General features: G+C 42.6%; 1 protein-coding gene and 1 long non-coding RNA gene across 4 annotated transcripts in view; one reads left to right on the top strand and one right to left on the bottom strand.

The window, feature by feature from the left end:
* slitrk6 (SLIT and NTRK-like family, member 6) overlaps positions 1 to 6070 on the bottom strand; it is a 37961-nt gene extending 31891 nt beyond the window's left edge. The window contains exon 1 of one of the 3 annotated variants that reach the window (XM_078221642.1): positions 5560 to 6070. The gene's annotated coding sequence lies outside the window, so the exon portion shown is untranslated. The remainder of the gene's footprint in view (positions 1 to 5559) is intronic. The other 2 variants (XM_078221640.1, XM_078221641.1) reach the window with 2 other exon arrangements.
* LOC144499546 (uncharacterized) overlaps positions 1 to 20296 on the top strand; it is a 155392-nt gene that overhangs the window by 72849 nt on the left and 62247 nt on the right. The window contains exon 2 of the long non-coding RNA XR_013498861.1: positions 3456 to 3516. This is a non-coding gene — a long non-coding RNA (uncharacterized LOC144499546). The remainder of the gene's footprint in view (positions 1 to 3455; positions 3517 to 20296) is intronic.

Genomic DNA, 20296 nt, shown 5'->3' on the forward strand with positions numbered 1-20296 from the left:
ATCCTGCCAGTTTACTTTGAGGAGGCTGGTTAGCTCAGTTGGTTGGAGCATGCACTTAATAACACCAGTGGTGTGGGTTTAGTCTCTGTACTAGCTGAGGTAGTTCTTGGGATGGACCTCTTCTCATTGCCTCATTGTGATATCAAGCAACCATGATTAGCAACTCTCAGACAATAAAGAATGCTACACAAAGAGAGGGAATTTATGTGGTAATGATAATCTGGACCCAAGTTAGCTAAGCTATATAATTTCTGAAGAATTGAATTGTCTTCTCTTCAACCTGTAGAGATTGAGTTTTCTCACAACCCATCCTCCACCATCCAGAGTGATCACTGTTTCTTTTCTCTGCACCCTTTCAGGGCTTGTGCATGCCTTTGTACAGATCATTAATTTTGATGTGCAAGAAACTGAGAGCATCATGTGTTTGTTATGCTAAATGAAGAGTGGCACAGTGGTTAGCACTGCTGCCTCACAGTGCCAGGGACTTAGGTTCGATTCCTGGCTTGGGTTACTGTCTGTGTGGAGTTTACACATCCTTCCCGTGTCAGCATGGGTTTCCTTCAGGTGCTCCAGTTTCCTCCCACGTCTGAAAGATGTGCTAGTTAGGTGCACTGACCCAGAGTGTGGTGACCAGGGGAATTTCACAGTAACTTCATTGCAGTGTTAATGTAAGCCTTACTTTTGACTAATAAATAAAATTTTTCAAATACTTGCTGCCCTAATGTTCAATAGGTGATGAGGACCGTACATACTTCATTGAAAGCAACCAATGTTAATTTATATTGATTTTACTGACTCTTGCATCCATTGAGCATAATTATAATGATAATGAGAACCAAGTCTCTGAATATTGCATGTCTTTCCATCAGTGCATTGTATAGACACAAAACTTGCCCAAAATCAGGTGGAAACTCTCCCGTTTTCCCACCCATCCTGGACTTTGAATTTTTTTTGGTACGATTGTCCCTAAAATGATCTTTGTAGAATTGCATTCCACTGTTAAGGTAACGTGCATCTAGTGCTTTTATGATCTTTTAAAAATTGTCTTCCCAGATTGACTATGATAGTACATTACTATCCAAAGTTCCCTTCCTCACGCTTCCCAGTTTAATTCTATTCCATTGGTATATCACTTATTATTGTGTCAAAATGCACAATTTTCCCTTTAACTCCAAGTTTCAAACACAAGACATCTGGAACCTAGAAGGGCAAGGGCAACAGATGCATGAGAGCACGACAACATGAAAGTTCCCCTCCGAGTCACCCACATCCCGATTTGGAAATATGTTGCCGTTCCATTGTTGTTGTTGTGTCACAATCCTAAACCTCCCTTCCTAACAGCACAGTGGGTGTTCCTACACCAATGGACTGCAGTGGTTAAAGAAGGCAGCTCTCCACCACCTTCTCAAGGACAATTAGGGCTGAGCAATAAATGCTAGTCAGTGATGCGCACATCCCATGAACAAATACATGACTTAAAAATTACATTTGGCACCATTATATTTCAGCCACTGGTGTCCAAGCTATTGAAGTTATTTTCTCCTTCTTAGTTTCTATTGCGCTCAGCCAGAAACTCATAATGTTGCCCTTGGCATGACTAACTAAAGTTAGGTTTATTAACATGAAGTGGCACATGTGTGAACATGACCTCCTTGGAACTTCATCCAAAACTACAACCTAATCTCCCTCTCTCTCTCTTCCCTATTTTATATTGCCAACTTGTATGGCAACTTGGCATCTAGTTCCATATTCTGTTTCTAAGCTTTGTTGCCTACTTCATGTTGTTTCTAAATTAAATATATAATATTGTCAGTCTCAATGCATACATTTTTTAGCATTTCTATTTCTCTTTCTATCTGAATGTTTCCCAAATGGTACTGATCTTTTTCTATCTGTGATTTCTTTCCTTTTCCATTGTTAGCATAGTTTGTGGGTGTTGCACATATTAGCAAAACAATTAGTGGCAGGACTATTTCTGAATATCATCAGAAGGAAACTGGTGGCATAGGTAATATATAAATAAAGACACTCTGAGATTAATCCAGCATACATGTAAATAACTAGACAAAACCACTTTGTTTAGGACTGAATTTGGCCATGTATAGAGAATACAATGTAAGTAATGATGGACGCAGGATTTCTTTATACATGGAAGTCATATGGTAAACAGTGCTTGACAGACTTAGGGGCTACAAACCAGAAACATTATCATATATATGCCTAGGATTCATTTTACTGATAACAGAATTAGGACAAGTGGGGGCTGGAAGATCTTGCTGTCATAATTATATGCCATCTTTCCCCACAAATACTTGTGTCATATCTGAAAATGATAACAGAATTACCACTCTGGTACTTGTTTGTAGAGGGATCATGACACAAGTTGATTTCTAATGGTGTTAATTCCTAAAAGCTGGCATTACATCTGCTACCAACACAGTTAAACATGCACTATTCACGCCTGCCTCTGAAATTAGTGTTTTAACAATTTTATGGTGATTCATGTAAATGTGTAGGTGTGCAGTGCAACGCGAAGGGAAATTACAGATTAATGATGCAGATGCCATACAATTGCATCAGTTCACTAATATTCAGGATTATAAAAATTCCAAACCATACCACGTATTCAACATAAGGGAAATTTTCAAAAATATTCTCTTTCTTGGCCAATTTACCATTTAAAGTGACAATTATGTTCAGAAAAAAAAGCTTTGTTTGAAATTTGGGATATGATTTTCCATAATGCACATACCTTACTTTTGGCTAATTATAAAAAATCACAGCACAGAAACAGACCATCAAGTCTGCATTTGCGTATATATCTGAAATGTGATGACTGTGAGTTTGATGCAAGACTTGTATGCACATACATTCATGCTGAAATGTGAAAGTAAGCTTGTCGTTGTGCTGCAGATACCAGCCTCATAGCAATATCAGTGGAGCGTCATGCAGAGTTAGTAGATCAAGGTTTTCCACCAATTGTGTAACACACTGAGGTCAGTAAGAATGGAACTCTGTAAATGTGAAGACCATTAGGAGTGGGTAGAAGTGTTCGCTTTAACATTTAGAAGACTTAGAGTGAAACTGAACAATACAATATTGGCATATAAATGTATTGATATATATTTGTGCTGTCAATTATTATAATTAAGGCTTCACAAAATAATTATTTTAAATGAATGCCTTTATTAAAATTGTGGACAAATCATAATGTATTTCTAATATCACACTGGACAATGCCACTTAATTGAATGAATGAGCTTGCAAAGCACCCAAGTGATCGTACAGACTGCCTAAAGCACCTGAGACTTGTGTGACATTGCTTCTGGAGAAGGTTTCATACCTGTTTTATTGCCCTGAGAATCAGATGGGTGACTCGCACAGAAGTCGGGTATTATTGTGCTCTGAGAAAATCATAAAGACTCAAAATGTTGACTCTGCTTCTCTTCCCACAGATGCTGCCAGACCTGTTGAGTTATTTCAGCATTTCCTGTTTTTATTTGTTACTGTGCACAGGTGAGTCTTACTTTCAACTTTTAACTCAGAAAGTTGCGGGTTCAAGTCCCATTTCAGAACTTGAGCATAAACATTAAGGTGGATACTCCAGTGCAATGCTGTTGGGCAGGTGCTGCCTTTAGGAGGAGATGCCCTGGCTGCCCTCTCAAGTGGATGTAGAAAATTCTATGGCACTATTGCAAAGAACATCAAGGCTGTGTATTCCCTGGCCACTATTTATCCTTCAATCAACATCACTTAAACAGATTATCCTGTCATTGCCACATTGCTGTTTGTAGTTCACTGTGTGCAATGTGGCTCTTGTTTTTCCTACATGTAACAGTAACCACACTTTAAACATAGTCCATTAACTCTAAAGCACTTTGAGACATCTGGGTTCTGGGTTTTGTGGTATTGAGCAGCCACAACCTTTTTGGTAATACTTTAATATAATCATAAATCAAAATCCTGATCATGAATTTAAGAAGACATTTTACTTGTGTTCCTACTCTTGGTCATCATTCAGTCGTGTTTTAGAAAGTTTTTATTTGTCTTTCTGATCCACTTTCCCAATTTTGTTCCGAAATGCCATTTCCGAAATTTTCAAGACTAAAACAGTTGAAGAATGGGTCTTTTCTTTGTTGAAATCTGGGATTAGGAGGGGACAATAGAATTTGTTTGGTCGCCTCCACGCTGAAGGGGCTCTGAATAGGCGTCGCAAGTCCCAAGCACAACAGTCCTAATAGATGCAAGCTGTTACCAACGGTGACCTGTGCTCCTTACTTTATACTGCATGGTTGTCGCAAGCTGTTATACAACAGCCTGGTTAACTGCTAACTCGATTGCTTGTTCTGACCTATTGCACAGAACAGGATTCGACTGTGAATGTAGGTCAGCGTGCATACAAAGTGATCAACACTAGACGCCCAGAACAACTTGCATCAGCTCCCGAATCGGGAAGACAGCCAGGCACAATAGGAATCTGCTAAGGCTTCAATTCCACTGAAGTGGATTGGCCAGCATTCACTTCAGGTCCACGGCTCAATAAGTTGATGGCGGAACATCTTTAGTCTGAATGATATTGTTAGTTCGGACTCACTTCTGCTAGAAACGAACAGCACGGTCTTTCTGTGTTCAAGTAAAGAAATCTGAAATGATTCGCGTGAAACACCAGCACAATTTGAACATTGTGACGGGGACAACATGCCTCCGCAAGGAGGAGCTTCCCCCTGACTGGGGTGGTGGGGGAAGCAGTGGAGAATGAGTGCTGTCTCTCTCATCACCTGCACTGTCCTCCAACCTTACACCAACCTGACACCGCACTCCCAACACAACAATGGTACTTTCCATCACAATGATGGTCGATGCAGCAAATGGGTAGTTGCACAATAAAACGAAGTTTGAAATACATGGTCCGACAGGAATCTGAATGTTTTTCTACCATTTCACTATCATAGTTCCTCACTTTTAAAAAGGCATTATTGTTATTCTCGTTTAAAGTTACAGAAATATGTCTTCTTAGTGATTATCCCGAAGGTTGTTAAGTTTATTTATTAGTGTCACAAGTATTAACACTGCAATGAAATTACTGTGAAAATCTCCTAATTGCAACACTCCAGCGCCTATTCGGGTACACTGAAGCTCTGATTCCCAAATGTGTCTCAGGAAAACCTAGAAAACGCGTAATTATAGACTGAAGGAGCCCCATAAAACACCACCTTATCATCATCAAGCAAGCAACTTAAACCAATTCGGCCTCGGTGACTCTCTGTATCGCGGGCATTCGTTGGAACACTTTTGTTTGTGTTGAGTCAGAGGGACAAATTTTCCTTTCCCCTCCCCTTAGAAATCGACGTTTGTTGAAAAGATGGATTGAAAACAGCATCGGTTCAGGATCTGTTGTGATGGTGGGTCATTTACCAGTAGTTGGACTGACCCAGGGACAGACTGAGCTTGGTTAGATCCCAACCAGACCAGACAGAATCACACATTAAAATGTAAGCGACGGATCAAACTGCATTCCCAGTGGAGGGGAGTAAGGTACAATAGTTTAAATTCACTTACCCACACCCAGGATCCGAGCTGTCCAGTTTACCGATTGACAAAAATGGATAATGATCAGTGAAGTTTCTATCACTTCGCTTTTTCCCTCGGAGAACGCAAGCGTTTCATTTTGACCTCAGCTGTCAGTTTACCAACAGGTCCGGAATTGTACTGAGGCTGTGTGCGAGCCAAAACTAACTTGCAATTGCTTATTTTGAACCGATCAAAAGTTAATCAGTCGAGCCGGATAGGATGATTCCTCTGTGACAGTTCAAGGTTGCGTTCACACTCCAGGTCAACAGACTCAACTCGCTGCAGTTTCCTCAGCTGCTGCTGCTGTGGTTTTCTGTTTAAAATAAATACTTTGTAAAATAGAAGCCAACAGGAGAGAAAGAGAGAGAGAGAGAATGAGAGAACACGAAATAAAGCAGTCAAAATCCGCACTGGACGCTGCAAGCTAATCTTCTCCGGTGTTCTCTTAGTAATCAGATTGCCAGAGGCTTCTTACTTGGAGACTTCTTGACTTCTGAATCAGCTCGAAAGCCCTGCCTCCTTTTTCAGATCGCTTTAATCTGCTCTCTCTCTCACATCAGGCAGCTCCACCCTGGCTATTTGCATAATACCTCGTCCCGTTCCCCTCCCTAGCCTCTCAGAGCAGCGCCTAGATGATCCTGAACTTAATGTAGGTGCACACATCTGCTCCTAGTGGGATCTCTAACAAGCAGGTTCCACTTGTGACTGCAACAACTAAATGTCACATTGCAACCTTTTTTTCCCCGGCGAACTGATGTAGCGAGCTTGGCTCCAACCGGGAAGTACAAAGTCAGACAGCCTTTTTTTGATCAGTCGCATATCAAAGAGAGGGGGAATCTTCCTCTCGGTCCCATTCGCTTGTCACACCGGCCACATAATAAACGGAGGGAAGAGTGATGAGAGGGAGGGAGGGAGGAGGGCGATTAATAGAACTGCGGCTGTACCGAGAAACAGCGCCTGAATGAAACTGTCAACTTCATTCAAGCTTCTTGTGATGAATATGGTCAAAAGTTTTTTTTAAAAAGGCGATGGGGAAATGCGGATTTAAACCCGCGACTTTATGCATCATTACTCCCTCAGCACGTAGGCAAGCACTGCGTTGCTTGCATTTCCTCGGCTTTGGCAGAGAAAACGGTGATCTAATCTTGAATAAAGTAAAAACAGCAGGGACCCTTGATCCTGCAGCGCCGAGTACAGGATTTCTGCACGGTGCAAGTAAAGAACATGGTCCCCTTACACTCCAAATAATTCGGTTTGCAACTCGGAATCTCTGTGATTCTTACTTTAATCGCACGATGACATGTTTCCATGTTTTACAAATAAAATCACTCAACATTATCTCATTTTAAAAACATGTTTATTTATTAGTGTCACAAGTAGGTTTACATTAACACTGCAATGAAGATTGTAGAACAGAGTTGATAGAATATGCATTGCTGCTAACTTAATAGTTGTGACATTAAACAGACGTCCCAGAGAATGGGATGTAGTAAAGGTCGCAAGTTGCAGTACGGACCAACTATGTATCCATCTCTGAAGCTGAATCAGATAGTCCTGTTAAAGTGACTCTCATTATAGAAGGAAACTTAACTCCCTAAAAGTACAATTGGTTGGGCTGAATGTCTGATTTCAGACCAAGATACCACGCACCAACTCAATATGCTTCTGATAAATATAACACTGTGTCCCGGTTATCATATTTCTTTTATGTGCTTTGCCAAATGAGTATCAGGCTAACAATATTCGGCGGTCCAATTCCCCCACGTTAAATCAGCAGCAGGTTAGTATCCCTGTCCACGCTCTCCGGTTGCGGAGTGGAGTTTCTAAGGCGGAATTTAGGGAAATTATGGGTCTCGCCACTTCACTGTGGTCTGTCTGGTCGCCTCGGAATATTCCGCGCGTTTGTGACAGCAAGAGGTCTGGTTAACAACCTGGTGTTGTTAAACTTCTTACTGTAACAACCGAGAAACCAGGATTTCCGATTCAACACCGCCCTCTTCTGACCGCAGACTTGAAGGAGGGATTCGCAATATCTGAATTTCTTCGGTAAGTATTGAGTACACGAGTTCATAGCGGCGGCTACAGTCTGACCAATGTTCCTGCAACGCCTTGTGCAGTTGGAATGGGGCGGGGGGGGGGGGGGCGGATATCCCACGGGAGTACCCTTCAATGATCATCCTGCATCCGTTTGGAGCTGAAAATTCATGACAAAATAGCCGGTTCTTCCCGAAACTGGGAATCGCACTACACACACAACATCAGCACTTATTATCAATGTTTTACTATTGGCTTCCCCGCCCTCTCCCTGCATTTGCTGACAATATGCACTTACCGGTTCAAACCATTTCTTCCAGGTGGTCCTATTCGCCTCTGTTTGCCCATTTTTAATGTTCTCCAACATTCAGCGCCAAGTGCTGGCAGATGGGATTAGATTTGAGTTTCTAATGTGTCGGTGCAGATGGGCCAAAGGGACTCTTCCGCACTGTAAGATTCTACTTTTTGGTAGCCATGATGTGGGGATGCCAGCGTTGGACTGGGGTGAGCACAGTAAGAAGCCTCACAATACCTTCAACTAACGCTATACACGAGATACATCAATGACATTTTCTTACTTTGGACTCACAGCGAAGAATCATTGAAACGACTACACAATGATATCAACAAGTTCCACCCCACCATCAGCAAAAAAAATAAGAACACCAGATAAACCTGTTGGACTTTAACCTGGTATTGTGAGGCTTCTTACTCTAGTTTTTGAGTTACTTTTGTGCCCAAGAGACACGAGAGAGAAGCAGCATATGGTAAAAAAAAAGTTCCACATGAAAAAATTGCATGCCCGAACCCATAGTTTGAATAAAACACCAAGTGGTGCCAACATTTCTAAACTATCCTAATAATGTGATTTCATGCTTTAGAAGCCACAGGACCTGATATATTCCAGTTGTGCAACTTAAATTATAACTGAATGTGACGGGGAAGTTTCCGCTGGTTAGGTTACAGTTCATTATTCAAAGAAAATCGTTTTGCGTCACCACAAATTATTCTGCATGAGCCAACATAATTGGACAGTCATGGAACATAATCATTTTTTCCCCTTTGCATTAAGAAGTATTCATGCTTTTAAATAATGAAATTATTAAATAACTGGTGCCGTTTCACTCAGACAGCTGAAAATGACTTTTATCATAAACATGCAAATCTTGTTTTTGGAGGAATATTATCCGGTCTGCCACCAAAAAGGACTTTCATCAAACTAAGTTGAACAATTGGCTAATTTCATTGATGCACACTAATTCATTTTTCAGCTAAATTATATATTTTTCAACATGCAAAATAATTTTGAAGGTGTTTGTATACCTAGGAAAATTAAGTTTAGTGATTAGTGTCACAAGTAGGCTAACATTAACACGGCAATGAAATTACTGTGAAAAATCCCGAGTCGTCACACTCCGGCACCTGTTCAGGTACACTGAGGAAAAATTTAGCATGGCCGCTGCACCGAACTAACACGCCTTTCAGACTGTGGGAGGAAACACAGGGAGAACATGCAGACACTGCACAGACAGTGACCCAAACTGGGCATTGAACCTGGATCCCTGGTGTTGTAAGGCAGCAGTGCTAACCACTCTGCCACAGTGCCGTACAATTGGAAGAACTTAATCTGATAAACCAGTGGAAACTTGCACTGCCGACCTGGGGACATGGCTAATATTGTAACCATGGTAGATTTGGCTGGTCTGATCTTAAGCCAACATAAAAGATCACAGAAACTTGATCATGGATATCTTTCATTATATTTTCAACCCCCTTATTGTTTTGCACTGGTTTGGCCAATGCCTTCAAAATTGCACTAGCATTATTGGCATAGAGTAGCAGAAAGCTACTGGGGCAGCACAGTCGCACAGTGGTTAGCATTGCTGCCTCGCAGTGCCAGGGACCAGAATTTGATTCCTGGCTTGGGTCACTATCTGTGCAGAGTCTGCATGTTCACCCGGTGTTTGCGTAGGTTTCCTCCACCTGCTCTGGTTTCCTCCAAAGTGCAAAAGATGTCTTAATTAAGTGTATTGGCCATGCTAAATTTTCCCTTCGTGTACCCGAACAGGCACCGGAGTGTGGCGATGAGCAGATTTTCACAATAGTTTCATTGCAGTGCTAATGTTAGCTTATTTGTGACGCTAATTAGTAAACTTAAAAATAGTCTACCTCATCATATTTATTTTAGTTTTTGATTCAGACAGATGTATTCACCTTGATTTAATTATAGGCTTTTAAAATAATGTGCAAAGTGATATAGAGTAAAATAACTCAAAGGTTAAAAGCTCAGAGTTGGCTATTCCCGCCCCCCCCCCTCCCCCCCTTTGATTTTACTGTTGTGACACTGGTTTAATATGTTTGGAAACGGGATGAATAAACTTGTCACTTTCACAGGTTTTGCTTTTAATATAATTCTGATGTGTAAAACACTGTGATGCTCATGGGGTGTTCTTGACAGCTGTTAAGAGCAGATATAGAACAAAGAGAAGTTCTTCTGATCTTTTTAAGTAGAAGGTAAGCCTGCAGGGAATACTTTCGATAGTAAAGTACTCCATTATCTAGATATTGCAAAAAATATGAAGGAGAAAGCAATTGGAATAAGATAATCATTATATTAATCTTTAGTCCTCACTGCACCACTCCTTTGGATCTCCCTCTCTTACAGAAATAAGTCAACAAGTGGCTTCACAAGTAGTCTGATCGATTGATGTTTGGATTGGTCCAGGACAGTTCAGAACTAGCCCTCGACCTCGGTTTTTTTTCAGCTTTGATGCTTCCCCTCCTACATTCAGGATACTTGCCTATGGGATTACAAAGGAGCAGTTTACTAATGCTCCTGCACAAATACCTTTGATTCATTAAAGGGATGAGGTTTCTTAAGTGCCTTTGGCATGTTATGTCACATGGCCAGCCATCATAGAATCATAAAATTGTTACAGTGCAGAAGAGGCCATTTGGCCCATCAAGTCCGCACCAACTGTCTGACAGAGTATCCTACCCAGGTCTCTTCCCTCCACCCTATCCCTTTAATCCCACATATTTACCATGGCTAATCCCATCTAACCTGCACATCTTGGGAAACTAAGAGCAATTTAGCATGATCGATTCATCTAATCTGCACATCTATGGACTGTGGGAGAAAACTGGAGCACCCAAAGGAAACCCATGCAGAGAATGAGAGGGAGAACGCCTGCAGCATCTTCCAGTCTGCCACTCACAAATTTATCACGGAGATTACAGATGCCCGGTATGCAAGGGCAGAGACATTTATGAACTTGGATGGGATCAGGCAAGCCAGGACACCAGGACCATGGGTTTTTCCCTCACAGCAGGGATGCCCCGGGGGAAAGGCATCATTAACTGCACCCACATGGCTCTTTAATCAGCATTGCGGCAAGTGGCAACATTCATAAACCGCAAGAGATTCCACTCCCTCAACGTGCAATTCCTCTGCAACACAATGCGCATCACGCAGGTGTGTGCCCGTTTCCTGGGGAATACCCATGATAGTTACATCTTGAGGTACTCGCAAACACCAGCTGTCTTTGAGGAAGATCAGCCGCAAGAGGAATGACTCCTCAGGGTCAAGGGGTACCCATTCAGGATATGGCTGATGGTGTCAGTGCAGAGACCACAAACACCAGCAGAAAGTCAATACAATGAGGCTGCAAGTTCAACGCGCTTGTTGGTGGAGCAGGCAATTAGATTGTTGAAGCTGCAGTTCCAGTGCCTGGACTCGTCAGGGGGTGCCCTACAGCAAAGCCCCCAGAAGTCTCCCTTACTGTGGTGTACTGCAAGGTCCACAACTTAGCGCTGCAGAGGGGAGACCACCAGGAACCAGAGGTGATGGGCAAGCACCACATCTCCTCGGATGAGAAGGATGTTGAGGAGAGAAGTGGGCATGATAAAACCAAGGAGGAGGAGGAAGGCCGGATAGGGCCAGAATGGGCCACCAAGCAAAAGAGGTCCTTATAAATTGTTATTTTGGGGATGCGTAATAGCAGCTTGTGTTAAGATCCCCCCACCCCCCGTAGGTGTCAGGTAAAACAAGAAATGTGGTGCCAGCATCATCCAACCAAAGTGGCATGTCTTCCTGGGCAGGGGACCAAAGCCATTGACCCGACCCTGTGGGAGAATGATGATGATTTGCAGCGAGGACAGGGCAATGCTCCTCTCATCCTCAGTGATGTGTCCGACTCCTGCCTAACCGAGAGCTGCATGTGCCCTGCCAATGAACAGGCACATTGTGGGCTTCATGGATGGATTAAGATGAGCATCAGGTACTGCAGGCCCCTTTGGGGTAACTGCTCAGCTTTTCAGTTTCATCTTTCACCCGAAGTGGGCTCCCTTGGCCTCTGGCACACTGTGCAATGTTGCACTCTTCAAGTGCCTTGATGAGGGTGGACAGGAAGGGTGAGTGTCCCTCCAGTGAATAGAGATGTGGGAAAGTTTTCCCGGGGTTTTTGCCGGGATGGGGGTTGCCTGCAGCTGAGCATCTATAGTATCTTCAGTGTGGGAGAGATAATGCACAGCCATTCTCACACTCATCAGGGATGAAGCACTGGGTGTGTGCAAAGGTTTACCTAGCTTTCAGCATCAAATAACACGGTGGAGGCTCGGTTGGTGAACAGAGTGAATATTTATTCTAGAACTAGATACAGTGGTGACCTTTCTACACTTGTATCTATTTTCAGCTGTGCCAACTAGGTCCTGCAACTTCTTACCCTTCCTTACATCTACATCTAGATGCTTCCCCAGAATCCACACCTGAGATTTCCATGCCTTGCCGCCTGAGATGACCTTGACGGGTGTCTCCTGTGGGCCCGGACTTTATGGGTCCTGGCCTGCTTTTGGGCAGCACGGGTGTTGCAGTGCTGCCCTCCTCGGTGTGTGGAGCTGGAGGTTAGTCGCTCACAAGGAGGGGGCGGGTGGTGGTTGAGCTGGACATGCTCAGTGTCTCCTTGGGTTGTGTCCCAGATGATCCTTATTCCTTCGGGTTCCCGATGGCCCCAGTCTCCCATATGGGATAGAGGGGCAGCTGGAATGAGGTCCAGATGCTCCACCATCCACTGACGCAGACACTCATGAATTCTCACTTGACTGCACCATGGACCTCACACCTTCAGACATGGAGGTCATGAGCTGAACGATGGTGTAGATATCTGTCTCGGAGCACATGGCTTGCGCTAAGGTCTCTACCATGGATGCCACCCTTGCAGTGTTGACCTTGATGTGCTATCTCCTCGGACAGAAGGCAATTGGACTCCTCCTGTTGGCCTTACAGTTCAAAGGGATGCTGTCATACCTCTTGATGCTTGAGACTCTGCCTTTGCAGTTCCATCAACTCTGGGTTGACTGGACCCAGGTTCACATCATTGGCCCTGGGCTCAGCAGAGCCCTGGCTTCCGGCATCTATTTGATTGCTGGTTCCTTGGGACATCTCTGCCTCTGCCTGTTGTGGATCTTCAGCTGTGAGGTGTTCACGAGTGAGTGTCCCAGAAGTCTTCCCACTTAGCAAACCTACAGAGGTGTGTGTATCTGTAGTGGTGCTGGTGTAGGTGAAAGCTGTGGTACCTCTTCCAAGATGGAGTCACAAACATATCCCTTGGAGCTGCTCATGTGCAGCGGGTCCAGGTGCTGCAAGGATGGTTTGGCCAGCAGGGTTGCCTTGCCTGCAAGAGAAGGGAGATGGCGTAAGTGCATTACAGGGAATAACAGATGGAATGTTGCTAACTTACTTGAGAGTTCAGGAATGATGGCATTTCTTGAGGATTCTCACATTTGTCTGCTGCCCCCACTTCATCATTCATGCAGATGCGTTCTTCCTCCTCCGGCCAGCTTGAGGGCTCTCTCCTTGAAAGGCATGAGAGTTCTGAGCCTTGGCATGACTCTAGCTGGCTGCGCCCACTCACACTTGTTGTGGTTAGGTTTGTACTGCAATGACACAGATAAGGAGAGTGTAGGCGGGAGTCGCGAGATCGAAGATGGTGATGATGAGGTGTAGCAGGCGCGGGCTTGAGTGGGAGTTGGAGTGTGAGGAACATGGCAGCTAATAGAGGGGAACATGCTGATTTGGGAGGTGGGAGGAGGGCTCGCGACTGGTGTTGGAAGCCCCCAAGGTGGCTGAGTGAGAGATGGTGTTGACAATGGGAGGGATGTGCAAGGTGATCCAGTGAGAAACTGGAGGTTGTTCACTTACCCTGGCTGAGCGAAGAGATCATTCATCTTCTTCTGACACAGCTGCCCTGTCCTCTATTGAAGTGAGCTGGCACTCACAAGAGCTGCTACTGCATCCCAGGCAGAGATGGTGAGCTTGCTGGAAGACTTTTTTCTGGAGCGGGGATAGATTGCATCCCGCCTCTGCTGCATACCATCCAGCAGTCTGCTCAGGGCTCCCTCTGGAAAGTGAGGTGCGGACTTCTTGGCTGCCATCCCTGGGATAGATCAGGAACAAACTGGGAAGCCGTTTATATGGATCCCCACAGTGACTAAGTTGTAATGGCGTGGGTGAATCAGAGGAAGCACGCCAAGTGCGCAGTGTGATTCTCGTGTGCATAAAAATGTTTCCGAATGAGGCATAAGATTCGGTCAGAAATCCCCGATGGTGGAATTGACGGAAATCATTCCTTTATTTGTGCTGGAACCAAATTCGCGTGAGATTCCGCCCAATATTTTTTAGAAACCGTTTGTCATGACAAACTGGAGGTTGAATAAAAGGGGATGCAGCTCATTGCTTCCCCGATTGTAACAAGGGGAGTTCTCAGATCACACCAATATTTGTGCTCACTGTTCATATACTATTAGAAATGCAAATTTGCAAGCCTAACTGGCTGTGATGATACTGTGCCTTTAAGAAATGTATTTTAATCATGTTTCTCTGCAGGATGTTTCTAGCAGTCACTGGCACTTTGTCAGAGCCATTTTGCCTGCAGCCGGTGTCCTCTATTTTTACTGAAGCAATATAATTGCTATCATGTTTGTTTAATCTGAACTAACGCAGTGTTCTGTTGTTTTTAATGTTCCCCTGGGATAGCAGTGTAAAACCTGGTTGGGACAAATAACAGGTCAGGTCATATGACTGGGGACAGCTATGTTTTCACTGAGAATTTCAGCTTGGTTTTTCAGATGCTGTTTGGACTTGAGACAGAGAGCAGTGCCTTGTTTTCCTCTCTCTGGAGTAGGAAATTCTGTTGTCTGGGTGTTACTGTTTGGAGCTGCAGGGAGAGAGGAATCCTTCCCTATTTCCAAAGTCTAAAGACAGGAGGATGCGAGAGACTATGTTTACTTCTCTGTTTTGCTGCCTTGAGTTTGTATTCTTCTCTGAAAATTGCTGTTTGAATTTCTGTCCATTGCTGTTAGAAAGCTAGAAATCTCATATTACATGAACATATTTGTTTTAATGCTAACTAATTCTGTAGAAAGGTGTACACCAATGGGGTTACTTTTAAATTGGAACGACAGAGACATTAAGAGTTATGCTGTGTCACGTTTAAGTCCTGTAATTGGTAAAGTTATGCTAATTCTTGTTATATTCTAGCTGTGTTTTAAATAAACTTTGTTTGATAAAAAGCGTCCCAGTGGGTCACTGGAATCATATCTGGAGTGAAACACATTATGCTCACCAATGCCAAAATCAAATGTAAAACTTAGGGTCTGGGCGAACATCACAAAATACCTTGGAGTTTCTGGTTTGGGTCTTAACACTGGCAGTTGTTCATTTAGAATGCAATTTGATTAGATTTGAGCTATGCTTGCTATGTTTTCTTCTGATCAGTGCAGCTATTTGCTTTCTTTTTATTTAGACAAATTAACTTCCTTTGCATACATTTCATTTAGCAATTTTGACACTGTAGTTTGTCACGACGATTATGGCTCATGACAACTGTATTTTACAATGTTACTTTCTAAAAAAAACCCACGGACTCAAAATGGACTCTGATGAAGTCACTACCTCTTGTGAATTTGACAACTACCATTTACCGCCCAAGGAGACAAAGGACATTTCCAGGCATGAAAAACACCTCAGAATTCAATGGATGTTTCACAGGTAAAAATAGAAGCTATTGCCTCTGATGGCCTTTCTCCAAACGCAAAAGATAGTGGCACTGCTGTCTCACACCGTCAGAGACCCAGGTCTGATTCCTGGCTTGGGTTACTGTCTGTACGAAGTCTGTACATTCTCACCGTGTCTGCATGGGTTTCCTCCGGTTGCTCTGGTTTCCTCAAACAGTCCGCAAGACATGCTGGTTAAGTGCATTGGCCGTGCTAATTTCTCCCTCAGTGTACCTGAATAGGTGCCGGAGTGTGGTGACTGGGGGATTTTCACTGTAAATTCATTGCAGTGTTACTGTAAGCCAACTTGTGACAATAAACAAATTTTAAAGTGTGAAAAGCCACTGCAGCTGGTGGATAGGAATTCAGATTGTAGTTAAAATTATTCTAATGCCTTGTTTGGAGGATAATTTGGCATTTGCTACGGGCTCACATGATAGAGTAGCCATCTTTACTCCCTGTAGACAAATGTATTACAGAGACAGAACTGCAAGACAAATCTCCATTTCAGAACTTCAGCACACAGGGAGAGAGGGATCAACAAACATAGCCACTAAACTGCTATAATCAACCAAGTGTCACAAAGAAGTGTTACCCCACAGTTCCTTAAAAGAAAAATAAAGAATTGCTCTCCCCCCATCTCGTTCCATCTTCAAGTTTACCTGAGAAAACCAACGTCCTGAAGAATGACCATGGGAACCAGTGTCACTGCTGAAACATATCTGCAATTTCAAAGCCTTCACTTCAGACAATGGAACTACATGACTATCAAATAACTGACCTGCATGGAAAAAGAGACTGACATCTATTCCATTTTTGTAAGTATTGTGTTTATCTTTATCTGTATCTAGTTTGTGTGTGTACGTTTGAGAGGGAGTGAAGCAGAGGGTGCAAAGAAATAACATTTTTCATTTTTTAAAAATATAAAAGCAAGTGGCTGGTTTATATAAGATTGATTCAAACAATCCAAGGGTAAGAAAACACACTCACATACACATATAAATGATCATGGGCAATAAAAGGTGACAACTTAAAGTTGTCTGTGACAATTCTATTTACTTTAAGCTTCCAATTTCCTTCACTAATCATTTATGCAAATTTATCACAAATACAAGTTCATCACAAGTTACTTCATAGAAGTGCAACAAACTGATCAACTAATGGCCAACTACTGCTGTCCACTGATACCAAAAATTTGTATACTTTTACCTCTACTTAATTTCAAATTAATTTTGCATCTATATCTTTATTTAGCCTCATTATTCTTGTGCAGCTTTCCATCTAAGAGGCCTAACAAGCACTGCTGATCATCAATTGCACACTTGGGGCAGAATTTAATCCAGGCGACAGTCGTCTTGCCCGCCTGTCAGGTTCTTAAGTGGTCAGCAGTGGGCCTTTCCTGAGATCAAGCTGTCCATCTTGAGATCGCTGCCAAGATAATCATTGAAATCTTGCTCCCATTCAAGCCGGCGGGACATTACGGTCCCACCTCATCAACCTCCGGAAATACACCAGCAAGACTAAATCATTGTTTGGAGTTTTAGCAGTGGACTTTGCATATAACAGCCAAGAAGCAAGAGCACAGCTCCTGGTGGTAAAAGGGCATGGTCCGAATCTACCAGGGTGTGACTGGCTCAAAACAAATTTAGTTGAACTGGGGTGAGATAAACCACACAAAACTGACAGAGGATGTCATTCAGAAATACCCTGAGGTTTTCAAAGACAAACTCTGCACGACAGCTCAGTTGTTTGTAGATCCACAGGCTAATCTTCACTTCTATAAACTGAGGACAGTGCCCTATGCCATGAAAGACAAAGTGGAGGAGGATTTGGAGTGCTGCAGAGGCTTGGAATCATTGAGCCCATTCAGTTCTCATCTTGGGCAGCTCCAATTATTATAGTGTGGTACTGTGTGTATATTTAGGGATTACCAATTTATCATTAATCAGATTTCCAAGCTGGAAGCTTATCCATTGCCCAGGGTAGAAGGTCTGTTTTCAACCCTAGCAGGAGGCAAGATGATTTCAAAACCGGACTTCAGTCAGGCATATCAAAACTTCTTGCTAGAGGAAGATTCAAAGCAGTAAGTGACTATCAAACATAGAAACATAGAAACTAGAAGCAGGAGTAGGCCATTTGGCCCTTCGAGCTCACTCTACCATTCATTTTGATCATGGCTGATCATCAAATTCAATATCCTGATCCGGCCTTCCCCCCATATCCCTTGGTCCTTTTAGCCCTAAGAGCTACATCTAATTCCTTCTTGAAATCGCACAACGTTTTGACCTTGACTACTTTCTGTGGCAGTGAATTCCACACATTCACCACTTTCTGGGTGAAGAAATTTTTCCTCATCTCAGTTCTAAAAGGTTTACCCCTTATCCTCAAACTATGACCCCTAGTTTTGGACACCCCCCACCATTGGGAACATTGTTTCTGAATCTACCCTGTCTAACCCTGTTAGAATTTTAGTAGTTTCCATGTGATCCCCTCTCACTCTTCTAAACGCCAATGAATAGAATCATAACTGACTTAGTCCTGCCATCTCAGGAATCAGCCTTGTAAACCTTCTAGCACTCCCTCTATAGCAAGGACATCCTTCCTCAGATAAATTCACCAAGACTGCACTCCATGTGTGGCCTCACCAATGCCCTATATGATTGCAGTAAAACATTCCTATTCTTATACTCAAATCCTCTCGCTATGAAAGCCAACATACTATTTACCTTCTTTACTGTCTGCTGTATGTGTGCTAACTTTCAGCGACTAATGCACGAGGACATCAAAGTCTCACTGAGTATCCACTTCTCTCACTATGTTTCCATAGGTTTCAATCAAAATAAGATTATATCAGAAAAATATACCCAGAAGGATTTTTTTAAATGCAAAGAAATACCAGGTTTATTTTGAAATCACTCAAATTTCGGGAAAGTGATTGGAATATTTGGTACTCAGTTCCTAGTGAGAAAACTCTTTCATTGATAAGGGATCATTCTTTGGAGTGACAAATTATCATTCTTTTTTCTCACTGTGATGGTTTTGAGTTTTTGCTGGACTGTTCTTATATTTGAATAAAATATTATTTCCTGTGGCGACTCTGTCAAGCCGATCTCTCTTTACAGTTGAGTATAGCACGGTACAGCAAGGTCAGTTTTATTTTTCTTTTTGCTTTTGTAAATTGTTGAATGTTTCATAATAACCTTAAGTAAAAGAAATAAATGGTCCTTAACCTTGGGAATTGTATTGTACTTAACAGGCTCTATGGACTTATCGAATGGGACTTAAAGCAGAAAATGAACAACAGAAATAAAACCATTGATTATGTTGTGATTGCCACAGGAGCTGGGGATGTGCCTAGAGAATGCAATATGTAGACAGCACCTGAGCCGCGCTTTTAGCAGCTTATATTTTCATATGAGGAGTGCGCTGGCAGTAGTATGAGCTGTTGCCTCACCTTCAAAACATTGACAATTGAGTTCAGAAAACTCTGCTTCAATATACTTATGCACTTAGCTTGGCACTACGACTTGATTGTTTAAAGAGATTGTCCAGGAAGTAATTCAGTCGGTAGACCAGGGAACTCAGTCATTTAATCCTTGGTCTGTATTCAGATACATGACCTTAGCTGAGGCAGAAAAATGGAAGCTACAATTGGCTTCAATGGGGAAGAATTACTCCTGATATTTCTATAATGACCTGGACAGAAAGTTATACGGAGATATTAAAAGAGAACTTGGCTTCGCTGAAATGCTTTCCCATGATTGACAAGCCTGTCAGCACTCACTGTCAGGACTTATATATAAGAGTGACGGGTGACTTTATTGAAGTACATAAGATCCTGAACAGTATTGACAAGGAGGACTTTGAAAGGGTTCCCTGTTGTCAGTAAGCTCAGAAGTAGGGGGCACTGTTTTAAAATTAGGGGTCACCCTTATTGGATAGAGATGAAGAGTTTTTTTTCTCTTAGAAGGTTGTGTGAATTTGCAACTCTTTGCCTTAGAAGGCAGAGGAAGCAGGATCACCGACTATTTTTAAGGCAGAAGGGGATAGATTCTTGCTGAGCAAGGGAATCAAATGTAATCAGGGGTGGATGGGGAAGTGGAAGTCAACATAAACAGATTAACCATGATTTTATTGAATGGCAGACCAGGCCTGAGGGGCCAAGCGGCCTACTTCTCTTCCTTTTCCGTATGTTTGTACGTTCACAGTGACAGATATTTCAAGGACCTACCGCAGAGTGACCAATGGCTGCGCAACCAGCAAAAAGTCAAATCCTTAAAAAGAACAAGGAAGAGATTAAGTCGACAAGGAAAAGTCCTGGATTAAAATCAGGCTGTCAGTATACAGTAGCTGGTGTGAAACCTATAAAGGCTGAGACTGCTTCCTGGAAGGAACTTCTTTTGCATTTAGTGGAACTTTGAATTCGACATGACTCCTAACAGTACGACAGGGTTTTGCATTTTGTGCTTTCGTGCATCTAACATTGTTTTATATCGTGGCAAAATTAGTGACATAAAAGCACCATTGAACAATTTGTTGAATTAATTTAAAAATCTATTAGTAACAAACTTCTTTGGGTTTTCTTTCAAAATTTATGATTTCAAGAAGAAATTAGATATAGTTTTTGCAGCTAAAGGGA

The sequence above is a fragment of the Mustelus asterias genome, chromosome 10 (genome assembly GCF_964213995.1).
Source record: "Mustelus asterias chromosome 10, sMusAst1.hap1.1, whole genome shotgun sequence".
In the NCBI taxonomy this organism is placed as follows: Eukaryota; Metazoa; Chordata; class Chondrichthyes; order Carcharhiniformes; family Triakidae; genus Mustelus; species Mustelus asterias.